The sequence below is a fragment of the Periplaneta americana genome, chromosome 16 (genome assembly GCF_040183065.1).
Source record: "Periplaneta americana isolate PAMFEO1 chromosome 16, P.americana_PAMFEO1_priV1, whole genome shotgun sequence".
NCBI lineage: Eukaryota > Metazoa > Arthropoda > Insecta > Blattodea > Blattidae > Periplaneta > Periplaneta americana.
Genome location: NC_091132.1, coordinates 102,429,423 through 102,454,302, shown reverse-complemented (window position 1 = coordinate 102,454,302; position 24,880 = coordinate 102,429,423). Strand labels below are relative to the sequence as shown.

Below are 24,880 nucleotides of genomic sequence, written 5' to 3'. Positions count from 1 at the left end.
ACCGTTGGTCTGCTTACTTCCCGATTTAATTCACCTTCAGACTTGTATTCAAAGTTTTTCATGTCGCTGCATTATTAATTGGTAACAGTTCACCGTAATATTAGTCTTTCTATAAAACACATGCTGATGAAGAATTGATGGAAAGGAGAACGTGGCCTGCTGTATCATTATAAGGAGATGAACAAATTGAACAATTATGCGTGTTTTATACACTAATAATAATAATAATAATAATAATAATAATAATAATAATAATAATAATAATAATAATAATAATAATAATAATATCGAATATACGAGTCGCCTAGAATCAAACTGCACTTTATATAAAATCTGATTTTTTTCAGGAAAGACGAAAAACTAGTGCAGTTAGACTCCAAACAGTGATTTTACTACTAAAATTAAGACAAATTTCAGCTTAACACCAAACGAGCAGTTTATCACATTTCCTGGAAAAGTCTGCACTGAAACATGTCTTAAACCCATATTTCATAATTTGAAGAAAATGGAGTCTGATTCTAGGCGAATCATATACACTATAATGCAGCGTTTCTCAAATTATGGTCCGCGGACCACCTGTGGTCCTCGAGGTCTGCCCTTGTGGTCCTTCAATAGAAGACAGAAGAAAAAATAAAATTCAAACTAATTGCGTATCACACTACAGCTTAAAATCTCAGAGTTTGAAAATGACACATGACAATCAAATTTCACTTTTTTCCCAGTACTGACATTTTATTACCCTACCCGTCTACCGACTTAACATTCTTTCAGCAACAAAAGAGGGATTTCAAGCACTATGAACGTGGTGTTTCTTGCCATCTTTTCCCTGTACATCTGGCGCAGTGCCTGTAACCCAGTCAGGGACCACCCGAATTCATAACAGAGGACCAAAGTATCGAACCTTAATTATATTTTAATATATAGGTATACTGGTATTAAAATATGCTACAAAAATAATAAATTTGCTTTTGAAGGGAACAAGAGTACAGTAAGGTGGTCCGCGGAACTGTAATGACTTTAAAAAGTGGTCCCCACTTCAGAAACGTTCGAGAAATGCTGCTATAATGAAACTAGTTGATGGTGGTCTTATAACTACTTTATAGGCCTACTCTTAACACCTTGTTAAATGAAAAATAATTTTCATTACCCTACTTAGTCATTATTGTAACGCGAGGAAACTTCTACGCAATTATGTAATATTTAATCTTATCTGCTATTCTGTTGTTGAGTTTCAGAATTTTCTTTTTTATAAACAATAAACGATTTTCTGAAATTTTGAGCGTCCTTTGCATTTATTTCTATATTGACATGAACTTTTATAAACTGTAAAATTTTAGAGTATATGTTACGTTATTAAGTCGGTACTGATAATTTTGTCGTGAGCATAATCAAAGAAAAGGATTTATCGACATGTTGAAAAAATCATGAACAAAATATTGGATTTACTAGTCCATTTTTGTCTCAACTGGAAACAGCCTTAACCATATTATTAATATATGAAAAAAATAATGTTCAACATTGAACACTCCTGAGTAACTTGTAACATCAATATTATTTTAGAACTTAAAAAAAAAAATTTGGGATTACTTGAAAAGGGGAAAATTCATTAAGGGAATACATTCGTACTACCAAAAAAATTGCGCTGTATCAGGGATAGCCTACATAGGTCCGTAGAATACATCACCAAGTCTAGGGAATGAAACTACAGTTTTGTTGGTTTAAGTGTTATATTTTTGTCTTTGATTTACAAATGGAAGGGGTCTATACTCATTAATGTCTATTTTGAACTTAGAAATTACAATAACTAAAGGAATGTAGGAATCATGGGAGATCAACTGCAGAAAATTCATAAAAACCTTCAGAACTGGAGTAAAAAGTCAGCAATATTTTAGAATGGTATCAAGGAAGAGAAAAAGAAATCCTGGAATGAATTTCTAAAAAACCTACAAATATGAAGTATAAATGATGATGATAAATCATTGAGTTGTGAGAGTTAGAAACTAAGTCTTCAATATGACATTTACAAGTGAGGTTACGTGAGTGCGATACTTAAGAATAGAACGATATGTTTCCTCCTTTCAGGTATTTTTCTTTGCATCCATAGCAACAGCAGTAGTCGCCGTCACTGTGGCTACAATCGGTACGTAATAACTTATCTTACTTTGAATACATTTCATTAATGAATCACAAGCAAGACCCCAGGTGTAAAAACACTACAAAATCGTCTGCAGCATACCAAAGTTACGTGACTTACGTTTTCAATGTTGATACCCTGCGCAGTAGCCCAGGCGCGCTCTATCTATACTTATTCTGTGATACTTATACGGGCTACTTTTATCTGCGCAATCCTGTATTTCGTCAACAATACTATTTGATCACTTTCCAGCATGTGCACTATATAATTCAATATGAAAAGTTTATGCCGCAAAGAGTTGGAGATTATTTTTCAATTTACTTTATACTTCCTATCGAAGTAAGAAATACTCGTAATAATAATTATTGTAGGGTAATATGGGGCAGGACGGGGTATAGCCTCTATCTTCCCAACAAGTAGTGCAATCTACCGAATTTTTTTTAGAACTTCGTCAACTCATGTAAATATATCATCACACAACACTTACTGCTATTCCTTGCATCTGTTGTATGTTATTCGGTTGCTGCATCATATTGTATCATTCATTTGCAACTTTAAAGTGTTCTCTTGCCACACGTAAGTAGAAATGAGATTTATTTAGATAATCTATTTTAATGTCATATTATAGAGTGCTTACCTGGCTTTTAATTCCGAAACTTTCTTAAATTTCGTGCGTTATTTTTCTTGCCAATCCCTCATAACTTAGAAATTGTGACTATGGGGCAAAACGGGGTGGGGCATAACAGGGCAGTACGTCCTGCTCCACGTCATATTTAATTAAATTTCACCTAGCTTGTAATGGGTAGTTCGTTCTGTTGTTTGTCAGAAGAAGGTTGGATTAGATGCGTATCATGTCTGAAATGGGCTCACAATTGTTGCGCAGGAGTAGACAGTGAAGACGAGGATGCCACGCACTTTGCGTATTTTGCGAATGACTTTTTCTCAAGTAAACTTTTAAAATGTTGTAATATTCACACTTTCGGTATATAATTTTTGTCACTTTTGCCATTTAATTATTACAAAAAAATAGATACTCCATTTTGCCCCATACGTGGGTTATAATGACCGGATTTCACTCGAAGTGCATATTTTTTTACTTGTTTACAGGTAATAAAAGCATATATGTCATAAAACCCATACATTTACATTATTAATTGATACCAAATAAAAACATTCAAACATTAACTACCCCGTCCTGTCCCATGTTCCCCTACCACCAAGAATCGGTGCTTAAAAATAAACCACAGCCTGGCTTTCACAAATCAATTTTGTTTCAACAATGAATAAGTCTGAATATATTTCTTTGCATCGAATCTGTTGTGCTTCGTCAGATCGACTTTGACGACATCAACAATCTTTCTCTGCGAAGGAAATCTTTATAATTCACAAGTAGGCCTAAGATGCGAGTTTTCAGTAATTTATTGTTTTCTGAATTGTAACATTTTATTTTAAACTAATTTAAACTAAACATGACCTGTATAATAGCTGTTTATAAAATGTTTGTAGGAGTTGTAGGGCGGCAAATTGGAACAGATGCATTATAGGACCCACCCCGAGTATTCCATAGTATGGATTGTATATTGTATATTTTCGATTATTATATCAAGTATGCCATCTTAACAAAACTAAATACATAGTACTATAAACATGTATAATTTAATAAAACCAACAACAATGAAATTAAGCTCATATTAGTCACCTTTGTTATACAGTAATTGTATTAAATTTTATTCAAAATAAAGTTAAAGAAACAAACCAAAGCTAAACTTAAAACACAGTAACATTAAACTTTCAAACAATGCAACATTGGTATTAATACAACAATAAAATTAAGTTCATATTAGTCATATTTATAATATATTATAAAATACTAATTCTACTACATTTATACTGCATTTTTTTCCAGGGAAAATACTAGTCTTTCACAAAAACACACTAGTATTTTCCCTGGACCAAAGAATTGGTGTAAAATTAGCATTTTACCATGGACCTCACTGGATATGTTCCGTTGCATCTTCTCCGTTATCGGAGTGATTTCACAAAGCGCTAGGATACAGCGTTCTTGTGTCTATCATTTAATACCTTGTAATTTCCAATGACATCTCCACAGGAGTTCATCTTGTTTACTTTTAAATTTCTTTAGTCTCATCCCAGGTTTACATGTTTCGCAAAACATTTCACTTCATAAAAAACCATAAACATAGCCTACATGTCTTTATTCATGGATAAAGCAACTAAAAGGTTTACAACTTATTTATAATTCCATAATTTCCATTTCGAGGCCTACATTTTAAATCAAGAGGGGGAATTTGATCCACTTCTTTTTTATATTTAACTATAGCATTCAAAATTGCCGCCATAATTATGATTAAAACTAATTTACAGCAATATTGATTGGTTGGCAACATAATGAAAACAATATATATCGATCATTATTTGATCGAAACGCTACTTCCGTTGACCTTTTTTGTGGCTTTGCATATTTTTATACTTAGGGTGGATCCTATAATGCATCTGTTCCGGCAAATTTTAGCACTGCCTAGGGGCGGCACTATACCTAAATCCGGTCCTGCCGCCCAGTTCCGTGTAGCAACATCTTACTAAATGTAGAGAATAGGTTTAAGTAAACAGGTTCTATCTCTGTGAATGACGTGATGTCAATTATGTATCACACAAGATAGATAAAACTTCCAAGCAGTTACTGCGAGGAGTCTGATTTATCGAATGTTATTAATGGTAGGCCTATACGTAAGTTTTAATCTGGCGAAGAGCCGCGCCGCGCGAGGCGAGAGGACGTGCCGTTGGTCAGCAAACAGTAGCAACGGGAATGTTTGCTAGGACTTACTGTGCATCGTTGTAATGCATATTATTATTATTATTATTATTATTATTATTATTATTATTATTATTATTATTATTATTATTGGTTTTTAGTGGTATGTTGGTCAGCATGCTGGCTTCCAGACCTGGAGTCCCGGGTTCGATTTCCGACCTCGGCTCTCGTTGAATTTTTCTTGAAGAAGAAAAATTGCCTGGATATCTAAAGTCTGGAAATTTGTATGAATGAGAAAGTTATTGAGTGTGCCGGGTTAATATTAATTAGCCAATCTTCAAAATTATAAAGTACAATATAGGCCTATCAGGACTGTCGCTGGGCAGTAACCTGAACACAAGTTTCAGCGTCATACTGTTGACAATAACTCCATCAGTTAGCACAACCATAAAGCACTAAGATGCTATAGAGTTAACAACAGAAAAAAAAAAGTATTATTTTTTTTTAACCCGGCAAAGTTAACACTCAACCATCATTATCGTTATTATCATTGGCGAACTGATTGTTATTCATAGCTTATTTCATTCCGTTCATTACACACACTTACGAGTAAACCTTAAGGCGCGTCTCCACTATTAAACATTTAACAACAACATGTTAAATATAACATGTTGAATTTAACATGTATATGGACATTTCAAGTCTCAGTTGACTTAACATGTTAACTAAGTATGTTGAATTTAACACTTTTAACATGTTGGCGTGTTTTCCAGCGGAAATGGAAAACATGTCAAGTCAATTCATTTGCTCGTGCAGCGTCGGTACAGTTCGGCAAAGTTCGTACAGTTTCCATAGCAACAACTAACTTCCGATTTTGTGGCGCGTATCTTGATCATTTTTATACTATCATTAGTTCTTGGTGTTAGCTGTAAGTTGTTCGAAGTAATGGAATGGACGGAAGAAAATATGTTAGAATAAAATTAATGCACTGATAGAAAGGCCTTGTTTGTGGGATGTGTCTGCAAAAGAATACACGGGCAAAACTAGGAAGGCCGACTGTTTTAGAGAACTGGAATTATTATTTAACTGTTCTCGACAATACAATAAAGAGTTTTCGCACTCTCATCGTACGCTAAACGTTAATGCTATGTTGACGTCAGTCATGGTCGTATTTGGTGATGTATGTTAATGTTCGTAAAACTTCGGAAAGAATAATTATACGATATTACCCACTCCTTTAACATCTGTCATGTCGTAGGTCGTATGATAATCAATCACGCTGTAATTTTTTTATCGAGATGAAATGGATGCTCTTAAATTGTGTCTTTCTTTGATGTAACAGGAAGTATTTTTGCAGCACTATATTAAAATCGTGTTCTGACATTCTCAGCAAGTTTTTGAATCCAAATCGATACTATATTCAACTTTAAGCTCGTTTAGAATGTATCCTGCATAGTGTCTTTTACTAAGATATTGCCCTACTCACATTCTCATTTTCTTCCTTTTAAAGGTCTTGTAACAAGCAATAGAGGCAATTACAAAAGTCATATCATCATCTCAGTCCATTCTCCAAGGTTTGAAAAAAAAAAAAACTATCTATATTAAAATCTCATAGATTGTTTATGGTGGACTACGCAAAGAGAGTCAAGTTTAACATGTTTAACAGTGTGGACAAAGGGTTAAATGAAATTAGCATTAACATGTTCAATCACCATGTTGAGATGTTTACGGTAAACAATTTTACATTTAACATGTTGTTGTTAAATGTTTAATAGTGGAAACGAGCGTTTACAGCAAACTGTATTTAGTTTCCTAATTCTATTACCCAAATTCCTTTATAGGTGTTACACGCAATCAGGGATTTTCTCAAACCTCGTCACTTTTTAATCTGTTATTTAACGACGCTGTATCAACTACGCGGTTGCCTAAACTCGGTGGAATTGGTGGCAGGCAGATTCTATTTTAGCGAGATAAGTCCTCGCGGTTATCTGACCTGCTCCGCGTTGATGGGCAGGATCTCGAAGAAACCCATCCAGGCAATTAACCTCAGTGGGATTCGTCCGTAATCTCGGAAGAAAAGTCTCGCATGCTATTCTCAGATGATGCCGATGGCAACTTAATATTATCGAAACCGGTCAATCAGTTTGCAGGTTAGGCGGAAGGAAGCTTATCTGAATTTCATAAGAATTATCCTCATACCTAGGTACTTGTGAGAAAAAGAAACACAGTCATCTATTCTAGGCTGGGATGAGTTAGGTAAAAATGTGACCGCAGCTATTTGTCTCCACATTCCGCGCTTAACGAGAACGGGAATGTCGCAGAGCGGCAAGAGGAAGTGACGGCACACGCGGAAGCAGAATAAGTCACTGCACCTCGAGTGGCTTTATTTCCTAACCTCGTCCACTGAATAATGTCTCAGTTATTTTTCTTCACTGCAAGAAAAATACGTGCATACAAGAGCACACGCTTCATTTCTTCCTTCTTCCTAAGCAGCTTTTGACGTGTAACATCGTATACTTGCAAGTAACTTATAGAGGACCCTCACGTAAGTCCGCCATCCGTCCCTATTCTGAGTAAGATTAATGCAGTCCCTCCCGTCATATCCCATCTCCCCCAAATCCATTTTAATATTAAGTTAACCTCCCATGTACGTCTCGGCCTCCCAACTAACACTCTATATGCATTTCTGGATTCGCCCATACGTGCTACATGCCCTGTCCATCTCAAAGGTCTGGATTTAATGTTCCTAATTATGTCAGGTGAAGAATACAATGCGTGCAGTTGTGTGTTGTCTAACTTTTTCCATTCCCCTGTAACTTCATCCTAGCCTCAAATATTTTCCTAACCACCTTATTTTCCAACACCCTTAGCCTCTGTTCCTCTCTCAAAGTGAGAGTCCAACAACAGAACATACAGTACAGAACAACCAGTAATATAACTGTTTTATAGATTCTAACTTTCAGATTTTTTGATAGCAGACTGAATGACAAAAGCTTCTCAACGGAATAATAATAAGACGTATTTCCCATATTTATTCTGCGTTTAATTTCCTCCCGAGTGTCATTTATATTTTGTTACTGTTGCTCCAAGATATTGAATTATTCCACCTCTTCAAAGAATAAATTTCCAGTTTTTATATTTCCATTTCGTACTATGTTCTGGTCACGAAACATACATTAATAAGAAAAAAAAAAAAAAAAAAGGGATTTGACAGAACTGTTTTAACTGACGTCATTCGATTTCAGTTGCCTTGCAAATGCTTATGTAGGCCTACGTATATGCATTAAGCTCAACAATGTGCACATAACGGCTAAAAGAATGAGCCGACGACAATTTCTTAAGTTCCAGACACATAAAATTGCGCTTGCTCGTCTCGACAAAGCCGTAGTTAACACGTAATTAAACCATTTAAATTTGCTATATGTTGTTTAAAAGTCTAAAATACGTTATAAAATCGAATGTAGGGTTGATTCTAGATATATCAGGGCCTCTGAAGAGTGAAATAATAATAAAATTGACAAATACAAACTCAACCGAAGCGAATATGCGTAGGAACACCGCATATTATGCCGACCTATAATAACAGTCACAGTCGCGTAAGTCGTTATGGCACTGGTCTATTGAACAAGTGGATAGTAGTAGCTCAAGGTTCAAATCTCCCACAACCCTCTTTTTTTTAAATTGCAAATTTGCCATAATATATGTCTCGCAAAGCTATAATTATGTGGCGATATCTCTTAGAATATGCCCAAACTCATAAATAATAAACCTCCCTATCTCTTCCAAGCAATACTCCTATCCGTACTTAATCCAAGTAAGACTCAAGCCATAATTATTGGACATAAGCGTTTAGTTAACTCCCTTAATAACAGTAATCTTTCAGTTGTTACTCTTAACAACACGCTAATCCCTTATTCATCTGTCGTAAAAAATCTTGGCTTCTTTTGTGATAATAATCTAAGTTGGAATTTTCAAGTTAAAGAAACGATAAAAAAAATCTGTTCCTCCATTCACTGTTTGAGTCGCTTGAGAAACTTCTTGCCCCAGCAACTAAAACTTACCCTAGTGCAAACTCTAGTAACGCCGCACTTCGATTATTGTGACGTTTTGTTAAGTGACCTAAGTTCTGAATTGTCAGTCAAGTTACAGCGAGCTCAGAATATGTGCGTCAGATACGTGTGCAACATCCGACGGTATGATCACATATCACCGTCCTTCGCAAGTCTCTCGTGGCTCCGACTTAAAGAACGTAGAACTTTACACTCTTTGTCTTTACTCTTTCGAATTCTGCACACTTCAACACCAAATTACCTTTCGTCTCGTTCCTCTTATCTATACTCTAACCACGACGTAAATACCAGATCACTTATCTGTGGCACGCTAAGTATACCTCTTCATAGAACATCTTGTTATTCATCATCTTTTACAATATCCACCTCGCGTCAATGGAATTCCCTGTCACAAAGTATTAGGGGCTGCAAGGCAATAAACACCTTTAAGAACAGCTTAAAAGATAACCTTATTAGCATTTCACTCCAATCATACTGATTTAAACTATCACTGACTACATTGTTACTTTTTTCTTTAGACATCATCCTGATTGTGCTGTATTTTAATTGTCTCGTAATAATCTCTTTCTATTATCTAATATTATTTGAAATATATTAACATTCTATGTATTTTAGTTTAATTCTGCTACACAGTTTATTTCAGTGTTTAATTAATAGTTCATAGTATTTTGTTGTTTAATTTGTAAATAACTTTTGTATACATGTAACTCTCATCTCAATCAAATTGTTGGATTCTTTGTAAGTTCATGCATATGTATATACACTTTTTGCTGGTTGAGTGGAAGAGAAGGCCTTACGGCCTTAACTCTGCCAGCTAAAATAAATCATTATTATTATTATTATTATTATTATTATTATTATTATTATTATTATTATTATTATCTGTTAATAAAACGTTCTGTCTCATCATTACGCTTGAAGATGACACAGAGACAATAACTCATTGCCCTGATTCGCATAGGTTATTCTGCGTATGCTACTCTCCGACAGGACTTCAATTGAAGAAATGTCATTTTCTCCGACGAGCAACGATAGTCCTGCCCTAGTTTATCGTATGGATGGCCATAGATACGATGAACGCTTCATGAGACGACTTAACAGGTCGGGTTACGTGAGGATAGCGTGTTGGGGTGGATGTCATACGATGGGCCAGGACTTCTGGAACGCATCCAAGGTCGGTTTACGGCAGAGGTCTACTAACACATTTTGGCAAATTTAATGATCCCTTTCGCCCGAAAGTTAGAATCTATGAAACAGTTATATTACTGGTTGTTCTGTATGATTTTGAAACTTGGACTCTCACTTTGAGAGAGGACAGAGGCTAAGGATGTTGGAAAACAAGGTGCTCAGGAAAAGATTTGGGGCTAAGAGGGATGAAGTTACAGGAGAATGGAGAAAGTTACACAACGCAGAACTGCACGCATTGTATTCTTCACCTGACATAATTAGCACATCTGTTATTGCCACTTCCAGTCAAACGCTCATTTTCATATAGTATCTACAGACGGGTCCTGAAAACAAAAATCATTGTGTTTCGGTGCGAGGCCCAATTAGGATAAATCGGTACAATCGGCTTAAAGCCGGCTCTGAGACAGGATGTAAGATGAGGGAGATGTGGCTCCTGCGTCTACATTATTGGCCCAGTGCTCACTGCCAAGTGGAATATGAACGAGTCCGTCCCGCTGGAATGTGAGTGCACGGCCGCAGACTAACGGACTGGCAGTTGTTCCGGTCTCATCCAATTTCGAATGTTTAGCACCAGGATGAAATCGTGATCTGGAATCTGCTGAGGTTCGACTACAACACCGGAACTAATCAATACCAATTTGTCACACACTTGCATATTTATACCAGTTAAATCTGAATTCCAGCTTCCTTTTCTCCAGTACTTTAAGCGCTACAAAATTATGCCTCTAGGCCGACTGATGTTTTTTATAAGGATTTCCTTCCCTATGTTGTGTTGACTTCAAGAAGACATTTGATAGGATGGAACTTGATATTTTATGGGTCTTAGGAGGAAAGAATGTACCGATATCGAATGTTACAATTTTGCTTATTAAGGATATTAAGGGCAATTTTAATACGGTAAAGGGAAATCGAAAGTTGACACAAAGATAGGGTTGCCATCATTTTGGATACAAAAATACGGACATTTTTGTTTTCCGAAAATTTGCGGATATCATTTGCATTATAGAAGAGCCCCTGCTATATTGTACCAGTATATTAACCCACATATGCCGGAATATTTCACTGAATTGCAAATTTTGTTTGCAGAGGGAAGAATAATGACACAACTCCGGAATGAATTAAATGATTGTTATGAAACAAGTTCTCGGTATATTATCTTAGTGTATATTATTATAATAAATGCGCAAAATTAAAAATAAATTATTATTATTATGATGTACCTAAGTAAGGATAGAAGAGAAAAATCGTCTCCGGCACCAGGACTACGCACCAAGTACTATCTGCGGGATACAAGCATGGAATACAGTTACAAAATTCAATAATAAGAATATTAAATAAACAGAGGTACTTCTAAAAATCTAAGTAATTTTTTGCCATGAAATGAAACTGTCCATATAGATCTAGTAGGACGGTAGGTTAATCTGAGTTAAGAAATTAACGGCGAAACCGACTGTCTAATTCTACTCATACAATAAAATTAATATAGCCTGATAATAAAATTACAGACAGATAGGCTATCTGATTTAAACGTATATAGTAACAATATTATGTCATTCATTCATTCATTCATTCATTCATTCATTCATTCATTCATTCATAGAGTTCTGCCCAAGGGCAGATCTTTCACTGCAAACCCAGCATTATCCAGTCCTTCCTATTTTCTACCTTTCTCTTTGTCTCATATATTCATACATCTTAATGTCATCTATCATCTGATATCTTCTTCTCCCGTTCACCATTCCTTCCAGTGCATCCTTCAACCAGTGACCCAGCCAATTCTTTTTCCTCTTTCTGATCAGTTTCAGCATCATTCTTTCTTCATCCACTCTTTCCAACACAGCTGCGTTTCTTATTCTGTCTGTCCACTTCACATGCTCCATCCTTCTCCATATCCACATTTCAAATGCTTCTAGTCATTAATCAGTAATTCTCATATCTGGAAAGAATGTACTTTCTTTAGAAAAGAAATGTTTCCTATGTTGAAGCCATAGGAATCCATGCATGAAAACTCTAACCTGACTTTAATTTAAAGCAATGCTTTTATCCTATTTACTTGTAGTCTATATTTTTCAGGTCTCCAAACGATTTTCCTCAAGGAAAACACTCTCTGCATATGTGCGTAAGTTCCTGGAAGACAATATTAAAATTCTAAAACTTTATCAAAATTGTTACTTTTCGTTTCACTTCCAATTCGTCGAAAACTTCAATCCACAGATTTTAACTTTTCAGTTCTGTGTTCGAATCTTTCTTTTCATTTCTCATTCTCTACATTTTTTTGTAAGCACAAGATTCACGACCAAGACCTCATAAAAAAGTTTGCCAATATTGATGACAAATTTAGGATTAGAAATTAGTGATATCTGAACTCTGCTCCAGTGTAATTCATAATGTGAACCTACTTGAATTCAGGAAGACTGCTCAGCACCTCAAAACTCCCCTTCAATAGTTCGAGATATGAAATGAACTGCTTATAAAAGTTCATAACATTTTCTTTGAAATCATCTTCTTTCGTTTTACCGTCAATGGCCAATATCGCCAGTTTCTGTTCACAAGTCTAGGGGATGAATGTATGTTTTCTCCTGGAAATGACATTCTCTTTTAATTCCAGACGTTTTAAGGCTACTTTCGTAGCAGAAATATCGCTTCTTTCCATCTCAAACCCAGTTTAATTCAATAATGTACTTGCAAAGAAGAATAGATAAACGACATGAGACTACTCGGCATGATTTTGAAAAAAGTCCCTTATCACCTTTGGGCAAGAACTGCTGCACTGGGACAGAAAAAAAATTACATTGTCAACAATCAACAGAATTATGTTGACAGCTGGTAGAAGGCAGAAAAATCTAGTAGTGCTGAGAGAGAATTGTACCCAGGAAATTCACAGAAGTCCTTCAGTTGGGTTAAGATCGCAGTGTACATGTAAAAGAATTTGTAGGCTTATATTTTGATTACAAAAGTTTCAACACCATGAGTAGTTACCCCACTCTGTACACAATATGAGCAATGTCAGCACCCTATCTGTATGCCCAGCTCTTTCCTTCCTTGTTTGTTTTGCAGTTAAGTTAGCACATTTGTTTTGCCTCGTCTTTTCACGCCTCCAGAATGTGTGTTGATATTGTCAGTATAGTATGAATCAATGTCATCTATTACATTATTATTATTATTATTATTATTATTATTATTATTATTATTATTATTATTAAAGGTGTTATAAGCAACTGTGATAACTTTAGAGGAATAAGCCTTCTCAATTCTGGCTACAAAATTTATACCAAATTACTAAAAATTAAATTGAACCAATTTTATGACACTACACTGGATGAAGCACAAAATCGATTCCGAAAAGGTAGATCATGTGCAGATGGATATTTTACACTGAAGCTTTTGATCGAAAAACATAGAGAATTTAATATTGAAACCTACCTGGCATTTATTGATATGAAGAAATCCTTCGACAGAGTAGATAGAAACAAATTATTTAATATTTTAGCACATGATGGTATTCCAAATCAATTAATAACAGCTATTTACAATATTTATAATAATAATCATATACAGGTTAGGATTGAAAACAAATATTCAGAATGGAAACGAATAAATCAAGGAGCGAGAAAGGGTTGTAGTTTATCTCCTCTATTATTTATAATATACATTAATCACATTATTAAGGAATGGAGATTGAAACAACATGGATGTATACCGACAAGTCGTTTGTCCCAAATAGATAATTTATTATTTGCTGATGATATTGTGTTTATGGCAACTTCAGAAAATAATTTACAACGTTTGGTTTACAACTTTAATTAGATGGCAGAAAGTTTCAATATGGAAATTTCAACTGACAAATCTAAAGTGATGGCTTTTTTAGGAAAGGAACCAGTCCGTAGCAAAATATGCATCAATAATAAGATCATCGAACAAGTCAAAAATTTTAGTTATCTCGGTTACCAAATTTCATATGAAGAAGAAAAGGATTTGAATGAGAAAATTATTAAATTCAAAAGAGCAATGGGAATAATTAATCAGATATTCAAACCAACCTTAGTACAAAAACACACGCGCACCAGAATTTATAAAACATTGGCCAGACCTATACTCTGTTTTGGTAGTGAAGCTTGGACGATTCGTAATATTGATTCACAAAGATTAACGTGGCAGAAATGAGATTTATGCGTCGTACAGCGGGATACACGAGAATGGATCATATTAAAAATTCTGCCATTATGAAATAACTGCAGATTAAACCGATTACGGAATACCTGCAGAAATACAGACAAAACTGGAGATCACATGTCATCAGAATGCCTCGTTCTAGAATTCCACGCCAAATTTTAAATTACCATCCTGTGGGCAAGAGATCCTTGGGCAGACCGTGCAAGCGTTGGCAAGAGACCGTAACGGGCCACTAGGCCCAATACATGCAAGGATGATGATGATTATCATCATCATCATCATCAACATGGTTTCAGACCCTCAAAATCCACTAATACTGCAATCTACAGCATATTCAATGAAATTTTTCTGCTCTTGATAGTGGTAAGCCTCCTGTTGGAATTTTTTTGTGATCTTAGCAGAGCTTTTGACTGTGTGAATCATAACTTTCTTGTAGCTAAGCTTGAAGATACGGTATTCGTGGGATAGTGTTAAAATGGTTTGCCTCTTAACTTCAAAACAGATATCAATATGTGGACATATCAAACAAGGATCATAAAATAAATAATTATACTAATAAATATAGATCCAAGAATGTACATATTGATGTGGTGTTCCTCGGGGCTCTGTTTTGGGCCCTGTATTGTTTCTTTTATATGTAAAGGATTTACCCATGTACTTAAAAAATTACTTTATGTGTATGTATGCCGATGATACTTTGTTATTGTTAATGATGGAAATGAACAGGACTTAGAGACAACCTTTTGTGAACTGTTAAAAGATCTCAAAACATGGTTTGATAGCAATCTGCTTTTCTTGAATGTTAATAAGACGGGATATATTCACATTCATAATTCTCAAAAGAAAAATTTGAAGGACATTATTACTTCTATTCAAGATCAATACTTACGTAAATGGGAAACTACTAAATTTTTGGATGTTACATTTGATGATCGTTTGTCTTGAAGACCCCACTGTATAAGTTTAATTTCTAAACTTAACAGTATATGTTATCAAATCAGAATTGTGAGGACTGTAATTAATCATGATGTATTAATGTCCTTTTATTTTGCACAAGTTGAGTCAGGGCTTTCATATGACTTTTTTTTTTTTTTTTTTTTAAGATCTGGAATGACATTTTTATGGCTCAGAAGCGTATTGTCAGGTGCATAGCGACTGTAGATAGTAGAACATCCTGTAGGGAATATTTTTACAGTATAATATTCTCACTGTTTATGGTATATATAAATATATATTTAAATGTATTCCAATTAATTTATTCAAATCGTTCTGTCTTCCACCGAAATAATGACTTTCATAGTTATGATACTCGCACACCATCTTCGGTACACCATCTCACAAATATTAGCAGAACTTATATGGTTTCTGGAATTGAAATTTACAATAGCTTGCCTGAGGATATTAAATATACAAATAATACTCTTAAATTCAGGAGATATATAAAAAATAAATTAATACATTTGTGTTCTTACAGTCTAGAGAAGTGGTCGTCAGCACTCGCTGAAATGTGCAAAGAGTAAGCGGAGCCGTCCCTTGTGCCCCGTCGTGTAGCAGGAAGAGGTAGAGAGCATACCCACTAGCAGCTACGAGTGCACCATGGTGCACTGGTTCTCCGCGGGTAAGAGATGCTAGCCCCAGGTTGCTCTGAGCTGACGACCGCTGCTCTAGACAAGTGTTCCGCAACCTTTTTCTACTCACGGCACACCCTAGACGGCCCTAGACTCAACACGGCACACCAAAATGTTAATCACCTCAAAAACATATGATGTGACTCTTTTAATATGACTACGTAATGTAATCAAATTTATTATTATTGCTATTATTATTATTATTATTATTATTATTATTATTATTATTATTATTATTATTATTATTATTATTGTAAAGCAGAAATCGACTCTTGCATTTCATAACAATTTATGAATTTCAATTCACTGTACAAAATACACGATTCTTTTACTAATATGAGAGTAAATAACTTCTCATACCTTCAGTGTGATACTTGGGCCAGCTTAGTTGCACACAGATGGCTGTTCCGTAGCGGAATCGTTAACAGTGCAAGCCTAATTTCATCGATGGATTTGAGTCTATCCCTCTTTGATGTTTTAATTTCAGTTAACGTCGAGAAGTCCAGTTCACACATATGTAGTTGAAAATGGCAATAACATATTAACTGCCATTCCGGAGACAACCGGGTATTCACTCCTTATTGACAACCAAAATGTTTCCAAAGGCACTTCGAGAAGTTTTAATGTCAGTGTTCTGTCTGCTTTTAAATCTGCCAGTTCCTCTTGTACGAGTATATTATTCGGAAGATGTTTTGAATCCAAAATGAATGGATCACGAACCCAGTCGAAATCTGGAACACTCTCTCCACAATAAACCTTGAACTTCTTTTGCAAGATTACTAAATGTTCTTTATTTAAGTCTATCAACACTTTATTACCGTCAGCAATGGGCCTTGCAGTTGGGAACATCTCAAACGACCCTTTTTCAATAATTTGTATCCACAAATCCAATTTATTCATAAATCCTTGAATCTTATCCATACTAGTCAAAATATTTTCTTTCCTACCTTGCATTTTTCTGTTAAGCTCATTCAAATGTACGAAAATATCGGAAAGATATGCCAACTTAGATACCCATTCATCATTTGCAAATAAATCCGCATACTCATGCCCCTCAATTTTTTTTGCGAAACACGTACCGACGTCGTCATGAGCTTCACTTGTTTTTGTTTTTATTTTATTTTATTATTATTTTTTTTTTGTTCCAACAATCGACGAAAATGATTCACATCTTTGCTTGACAGAAAGGAATGTTTTGTTAACAAAATGTCGTTTCAATTTATTGGGAATCAAAGCAACACTACTGAGTTTTTCACCATACACAACACACTCGGGGACTGGGCATGTTTTGTCACCACATCATTTTAATTTAAATTTAATTTTAATTAATTTTCGCGTCACTCCTTTCACCTTGTAAAGGCACATCAGTGTGCCGCGGCACACCGGTTGCGGAACACTGTCTAGACTTCTAGAGGATGTCGTTTCAATTTATTGGGAATCAAAGCAACACTACTGAGTTTTTCACCATACACAGCACACTTGGGGACTGGGCATGTTTTGTCACCACATCATTTTAATTTTAATTTTAATTTAATTTTAATTAATTTTCGCGTCACTCCTTCCACCTTGTAAAGGCACATCAGTGTGCCGCGGCACACCGGTTGCGGAACACTGTCTAGACTTCTAGAGGATGCGCGTATGGGCCCTTGAACTCTTGCCTAATGTATTTTATATTTGACTTTATGCTCGACCATGCCGAAATGTAGTAATTATACACCTGGTAGCAGTCCTTTAATGCATGTCATTAAAGTACACCTACTCATTAAAGTTCAGGTGTTTTCAGCCAATGACAACTCAGCTTACAGGTGTTCAGCCAATAACGAGTCAGCTTTGTACCGTTATAAAACCGCAAGTATCGATTATTCTCGGATATGCAATCGAAAGAGAATTAGCGAAAAGTCACGGAGGCTGGGAATCCAATACTGTCGCAGAAGGTTATGTTCTGTTACTATAATAATTATTATAAGTATAATTAGCGTTAATTGTAAATAATATTCAAATAAATTCAATTTGTCATCTCGTTTTTCAATGTCGAATTCAATAATCAAAGTTATACCAAGTTTAACGGGATTACACAAGGTCAATGACATTATTGTTCCTCGGAAAAAATCAATACTTTCGCGTCTGCGCACATCTCACAATTCACGACCTAGAACAAGGTCACTTCCGATCTTGTCAGATACAAATAAAATGTATACATCTGAATACTGTAATTTCAAGTTACAAATATGGTCAAGCATAAAAAAGTTTTATGAAACTCGCCTATAATGGTAATTAAGAAGCTCGTATGAAAATTATGAAACTCGCTTGCGCTCGTTTCATAAACATCCATACTTGCTTCTTAATTACTATCATTATAGGCTCGTTGCATAATGTACTATATTGTAATTTTAATGTATTAATGTATTTTATTGACAATGTCTATGCGTATTTATGCCTCTGACAATAAAATTTATCTATCTATCTGTCTGTCTGTGTCTGTCTGCCTGTTATCATCATCATCATAATCAGTATTATTATTATTATTATTATTATTATTATTATTATTATTATTATTATTATTATTATTATTATTATTTTGCAAATGTTTGATAATATGTGCTCTGACAAGATTTTTGCAGTGACTCTGCTAACATCAAAAGATTCTTACAAAACCTGATTTTCACTCCTAGTCTTGGGATGAAAAATATTGCAAGTACAGATACTAACTTTAAATCTAACATATTGGGAGCTTCAATGGTTGCAGTGACAAAGTTAGCAGATTCAGTTCAGTTTGGACATTACGGTTTACAAATGGAGTTTTATAATATTAACTACTACAGCCTAATTTTTTTACACAGCTGACTTTTCTATCATATAAATTAATTATTAATTTCGACTGACAGCCCAGATCACATATTAACAGATTAATCAGCCTTATGGCTTTGAAAACAACAGCTTTTATCATTTTCACTATGCTGCCATCTATCATCTACAGAAGAAGTCATGTTAGAACTCTGATTTGAAATTCATGGAGAATACTGAGTATTTTATGACATCGTTAAACAAATGAAGCATCGAATATACGCCGCAATTAAGAACATTACCTAAAAATAATTGTTGATGTTTCCAGAGGAAATCGCAAGAGAGATTCTACGCGTTTCGTAAAAATTCAGTTACTTCATTACCATTACCATTAACACTGACGTTTATAGTTCATTTTTAACTAATAATAAAACAAATTACAGAATAAATAATTTACAATTTCCCGTAACAGAAGAACCTCCTCCTTTTTTCATTGGTTCCAGATACAAACACACAAACGTGTCGGGTGGAGTTCCCGGATAGCTCAGTTGGCAGAGCGCTGGTACGTTCAACCAGAGGTCCCGGGATCGATACACGACCCCGGAACAATTTTTTCCCTTGAAATTATTCAAATCTGCTTCACAGGAAGCTTTACCTGAAAAACTAGATTTGGACACATAAAACAGTTATTTTTGCAACAAGTCGATAATCCTGATGATTACTGTGTGTGCATTTAACATTTATTTAAGCAATTAGAAGAATCTGTTGGGATTTGTAATTTTTATTCATGTTTTCATATTTGAAAATCTCGTAAAAAATGAATTTTCACAATTTCTTTTCTTTGCATAGCACCTCGAAACCTATGATAGATACTGATGTAGAAACACGAATTTAACAGTTTCTGAAAGAAATAACATAATCGGTTGGAACTTATAGATTTTATTAACGATTATACAAATCGCATTTTTGTCGCTGTTTAATTAAAACTAGAAGCAGAAAGGAAAACCCGAGCGACGCCGGGTGCTTTCAGCTACTATTTATATAATTTCGTAACAGTGTCTCTGAACTAATATTCGTTTTGTAGATTATATTTCCGCATTACATAATTTCCAGTAAAAGTTTTCTCAATTTCTTGATATAGGCCTATGGTTATCGAACCTATTTATAGTTTCTCCGATAATGGCTGGATTAACGAGGCGTTATTTCTTGTGTGGCTGAAACATCACAATAATATATGCGTAAATAATCACTTAGTGATTTAAGACAGCGCTCATTTCGTTGGATCCTGGCCACTTAGTCATTCATGATGAGTGCACCTCTGAACATAGTGTGTTGAACTCTGTTCCCTGACGGAGGTTCCATCTAGCGGTCGTTACCAACCAACGGTGGCGACCCTGGTGGTTGACCTCTTCCACATGTTACTGTTTTTAACAAACGAATGGCCAGGGGCGGACGCAAGAGGGGAGATTAAGGGGATATATCCCCTCCCGAAATTTTGAGAAAAATACGAAACAAGAAACAAAAATAATATTGATTTTAATTCGTGAATGTACATAGGAATTAGAGGGTTTTCCACGTAAATTCTCTTTGCTAAAATGTTAAATAAATGTATCTTTGCATTGAAAGAAATCCCTACATCTGGGATTTTTCTTGCCTCTGCTTCGCAACTCTGATCCACTGCCCACTGGAGAGTAGCACTGTTCTCTGGCACTTACTACAAGAGAGCCAACGCAAGAAGACTAATAATATAACTCGTTATGAGTGACTAAGTGACCAGGATCCGACGGAATAAGTACCATCTTAAATCTCAAAGTGATTATTTTTCGCATATCATGTTCTGCACTTCTGCATATGTATGGACATTGTGCCATTGTCATACATCTCTATGACGCAGTGCATGAGGGTAGGCCACTAGAGGGAACCCAAGAAGTGGAAGTTAAACGGAGAGGATTCGATCCGACATCGGGATGGGAATCCGGTGTGGCTTAGTGGATAAAGCGTCAGGATGTAGAGCTGAAAATCTGGGTTCAAATTCCGGTGCCGGAGAGAATTTTTCTTTGTTCCACTCTTCCATCATCATATGATGACGCAGAATTTCTGCACTGAAATATTATCATATGTACTTCGGCACATCGTAATATAAGTCATACAGAAACCAACATTTTTTGTGTCTATGATTGTAGCTAGCCATGTTTTTAGCCTGTCACATGGTTTAGCCAGTTTACTACTGTCAGAACAGATGGACCTTAAGACATGAATTGAACTATGTTAGAATCTAGAAAGAGAACTGGAAGATTTTCGTTTAAATTTTCAGCCAGTGAACCTAGAGGCAAAAAGTGTTGCTGAACTTACTTGAATTACACTGGAAATTCCAAGAACTGCAGGGAGACAAACACAGCATTCTAACTTCAAGACAGAGAGTCCTGAAGAGTATTTTAGGCTTTCAATTCTCCTTCCCTTCTTAGACTATTTCATTAGTCAGCTCAAGGACAGGTTTTTAAATCATAAGGGAATCCTAAAGTCCATACAAAATTTTCTGCCTAAGAACATAGTGCGAGCATCAGATGAAGATTTAGAAACTGCTGTTGAGGCTATAGTAAATCAGTGGCCCAATGATGTTGATGCATCACCAGAGTCTTTCTTCAATGAATTGAAGATGTGGAGAAGAAATGTCCTTGATCAGAAAAATCTTCACCTAATGCCTACTGATTTTATATCATCTTTGAACAGGTGCAATGAAATTATTTTTCCCTGCACTCACAAGGCGCTAAAACTTTTCTGCATGTTGCCTTAACTACAGCAACACCAGAACGGTCGTTCTCAACATTGCGGTGTTTGAAGACTTACTGGAGGAGCGGACAGATTAAATGGACTGGTCTTGATGATGATACATAAAAATGTAGAAATAAAAGCTTATGAAGTACTAGATGAAATGTCTAAGAAGCCTCGTCACCTTCTTCTGTAAATATCACTCTGTTATTGTTTTTGTATTGCAGTCATTGTAAATATTAAAATTTAAAAATTGTTGTTTATTTAACAACGCTCGCAATTGCCGAGGTTATACCAGCGTCACTGGTGCGCCAGAATATTTTCCCGCAGGACTTCTTTTTACATGCCAATAAATTTACCGATGAGGCCTGTCACATTTAAGCACACTTAAATGCCATCGAACTGTGCTGGGATAGAACCCGCAACTTCGAGCACAGAAGGCTATACCGACTACGCTACTCAGGCCAACTTGTAAATGTTTGGGACTCGGAAACAAATTGTGAGTATATAAACGTATTTCTCATTATTCCATCTTTACTATCTCCTCAAATCCCTCCCCGAAAGAAAATCCTGCGTCCGCCCCTGCGAATGGCTAATCTGTTATATATGTGATCAGCACTGACAGTCAGCAAATCTGAAGCAAAGCCCGTGCTGCAAACCAAAGTTGTCTCTTCAGCAGCACGATGTAAATAATCAAATTTTGGAGACTTATTCAGAAAGCACATACACATTGTTTCGTTCACACTGGAAGCTTTAGCAGCTTTGAAGTGTTTCTGACTTTCCACGTGCTTATTTATATCTCTAAGACCACCGAAAGCAATAAAATTGAAAACTGCGCATTGTAGATAGTGCACTCATCTTCATTAGGACTTCGTAAACTCTGTTTCAAACATGAGTATTGCGTTCTTAACTCACTTGATAAGTTACACTTCCTTTTCGACATTTTGCCTGCGTAAAATAAAACTTTCCACTGTTAAAATCACGCTCAACGGCAACACAAAGGGAATGAACGTACAAGCTACAAACGTTAAGACTACTTATGCATTGACGAAGACAAAGGTACGAAGTATTCAAGTAGCAGAGTTATTAAACAAAGAACATTGATTCTGTAGAGAATGCAGTCTTTGTATTAAAATTATATAATCTGTGAATGCAGTATTTTGGTCTTCGATGTATCTTTAAAAGCAAAGAGTGCAAAATAGTGGCTATTACCGTTGGTGACCGAAGTGACCAGATCTCCTGCTTTACGCAGGATACTCCTTTTTTTAGCCTCTTATTCTGCGGCCCGCAAAATCCATATAAATACCCTGATTTTAAGCTTATCCTGCTAAAAGTTCTGAGAGATACAATTTTACGCAAAAGTTCTACGTTTTCATATTCTCTCAACAACTTAGTCTAAAAAAACTATCTTATGCAGACGCTTGTAATGCCCCATTTTGATTATTGCGATTCCTCGCTAACTAATGTAAGTTCACTTTTAGCTGAGAGACTACGTGTTCATAATGTGTGCATACGATTCATCTGCAATACTCGTAAATTTAACCATGTAACACCTTCCCTCAGTTACTTTCATGGGTGCCTCTGAAGGAAGGAAGAACAATACATTCACTGTCTCTTCTGTTTAGAATCATGCATACTTCTACTCCGAATTATCTGTTATCGCGCTTTCAATTCCTTACAACTCTTCGAAACCGACATCAAGCACTTCTTTCTATCCTTCATCATAGAACGTCTTTATACTCATCTTCCTATACTGTAGAAATACCTCGCCTCTGGAATTCGTTACCTAATGACGTCAGGGATTGCCGGACTTTATCACAATTCAAAATTAAATTGGAAAATTTTGTCTTAGTTAATGTTTTTAGGTATTGCTAGAAGTATTGATTTGTGATTTTTTTCTTTTTCTTTTTCAATCTAGATTAAAATTGCAAGTTTCTTGTATATGTTAGTTAATTAGTTAGGATACAATTAATTATGATACTTAATCACTCATTGAAAGTTTGTGTGACTGCAATCTGTGTATATTTTTGTGTGGCTTTACTTTGTTTATAGTGTTTCTCTCTCTCTCTCTCTCTCTCTCTCTCTCTCTCTCTCTCTCTCTCTCTCTCTATTTCTTGTGTAGCTTTACTTTGTATATAGTGTATTTTTTTCTGTTTATTTCTATTATTGTATTTGTATTCCTGGTGTTGTGGAAGAGAAGGTCTGAAGGCCTTAACTACACCAGAATAAATAAATAAATAAATAAATAAATAAATAAATAAATAAATAAATAAATAAATAAATAAATAAATAAATAAATAAATAAATAAATAAATAAATAAATAAATAAATAAATAAATAAATAAATAAATACGTAAATAAAGAGGAAAGCAGAAGGAAATACTTCGCAACAGTGAATAATACGCGAACTGATGAAAAATATAGATTAAAACCAGAAAATTTAAAACATAATATTAATCGCAAAGTGTAAGCTGTGTTGAATTTTATGACTTCCTTCTTGGACAGCGTCAGTTGAAAGCAATACAGTCCAGTCAGAAATATGTAATTGCTTAATAATACTCATGCTACAGCAGATACATTGTAAGTGGAATTTTGTAAGTCATGTTAGAATGTAGTTAATAGTGACCATGAGTAATGAATACACAATATCAATAAAATTGACACCTCCTCATAACAAAGTTTAGTGCACTTTTATTACTGACACATTGGTACGGGCACGGATACGTGTCTTAAAATACAAACTGTCTGTACAAATACAAATGTGGCTTTCAGGTAGTAGCTCCCTGTAAAGCAAGTTTGAATAATTTCAAGGAAAAATTGTTCCGGGGCCCGGGACCCTTCGCTTAGCGCGCGAACGCTCTACTGACTGAGCTACCCCAGGAACTATACACGACACCGTCACAATTTTTCCTTTTATATCCACACAACTCACATGAGCTGACAAGACGCCAGAACTCAACTGTGAGTGCACACAAATACTGTGTGACTTTAAATTGTGGCTTTCTGTTAACGTACCTCCAGTAACGAATGTATTATACAAATCTGGCTTTCAGGTAGTAGCTCCCTGTAAAGCAGGTTTGAATAATTTCAAGGAAATATTGTTCCGTCACAATTTTTCCTTTTTATATCCACACAACTCACATGAGCTGACAAGACGCTATATATAGTGTATAGTTCCTGGGGTAGCTCAGTCGGTAGAGCGTTCGCGCGCTAAGCGAAGGGTCCCGGGATCGATACCCGGCCCCGGATTAATTTTTCCTTGAAATTATTCATGTCTGTACAAAATACGGACGTATGGTAGCCCTACACAAAGGATACAAATTAAAGAGGGCGTCCGCGTCCGTCAAGGAGATTCCTTAAG

At 35.4% G+C, this 24,880-nt stretch overlaps 1 protein-coding gene and 1 non-coding gene across 5 annotated transcripts in view; one reads left to right on the top strand and one right to left on the bottom strand.

Moving 5' to 3' along the window:
- Nucleotides 1–24,880, bottom strand: part of Cad88C (cadherin 88C) — a 488,883-nt gene that overhangs the window by 289,228 nt on the left and 174,775 nt on the right. The gene's annotated exons all lie outside the window — the stretch shown is intronic.
- TRNAS-GCU (transfer RNA serine (anticodon GCU)) lies at nt 24,695–24,768 on the top strand. The gene has a single exon. It is a non-coding gene; the product is annotated as a tRNA-Ser (tRNA).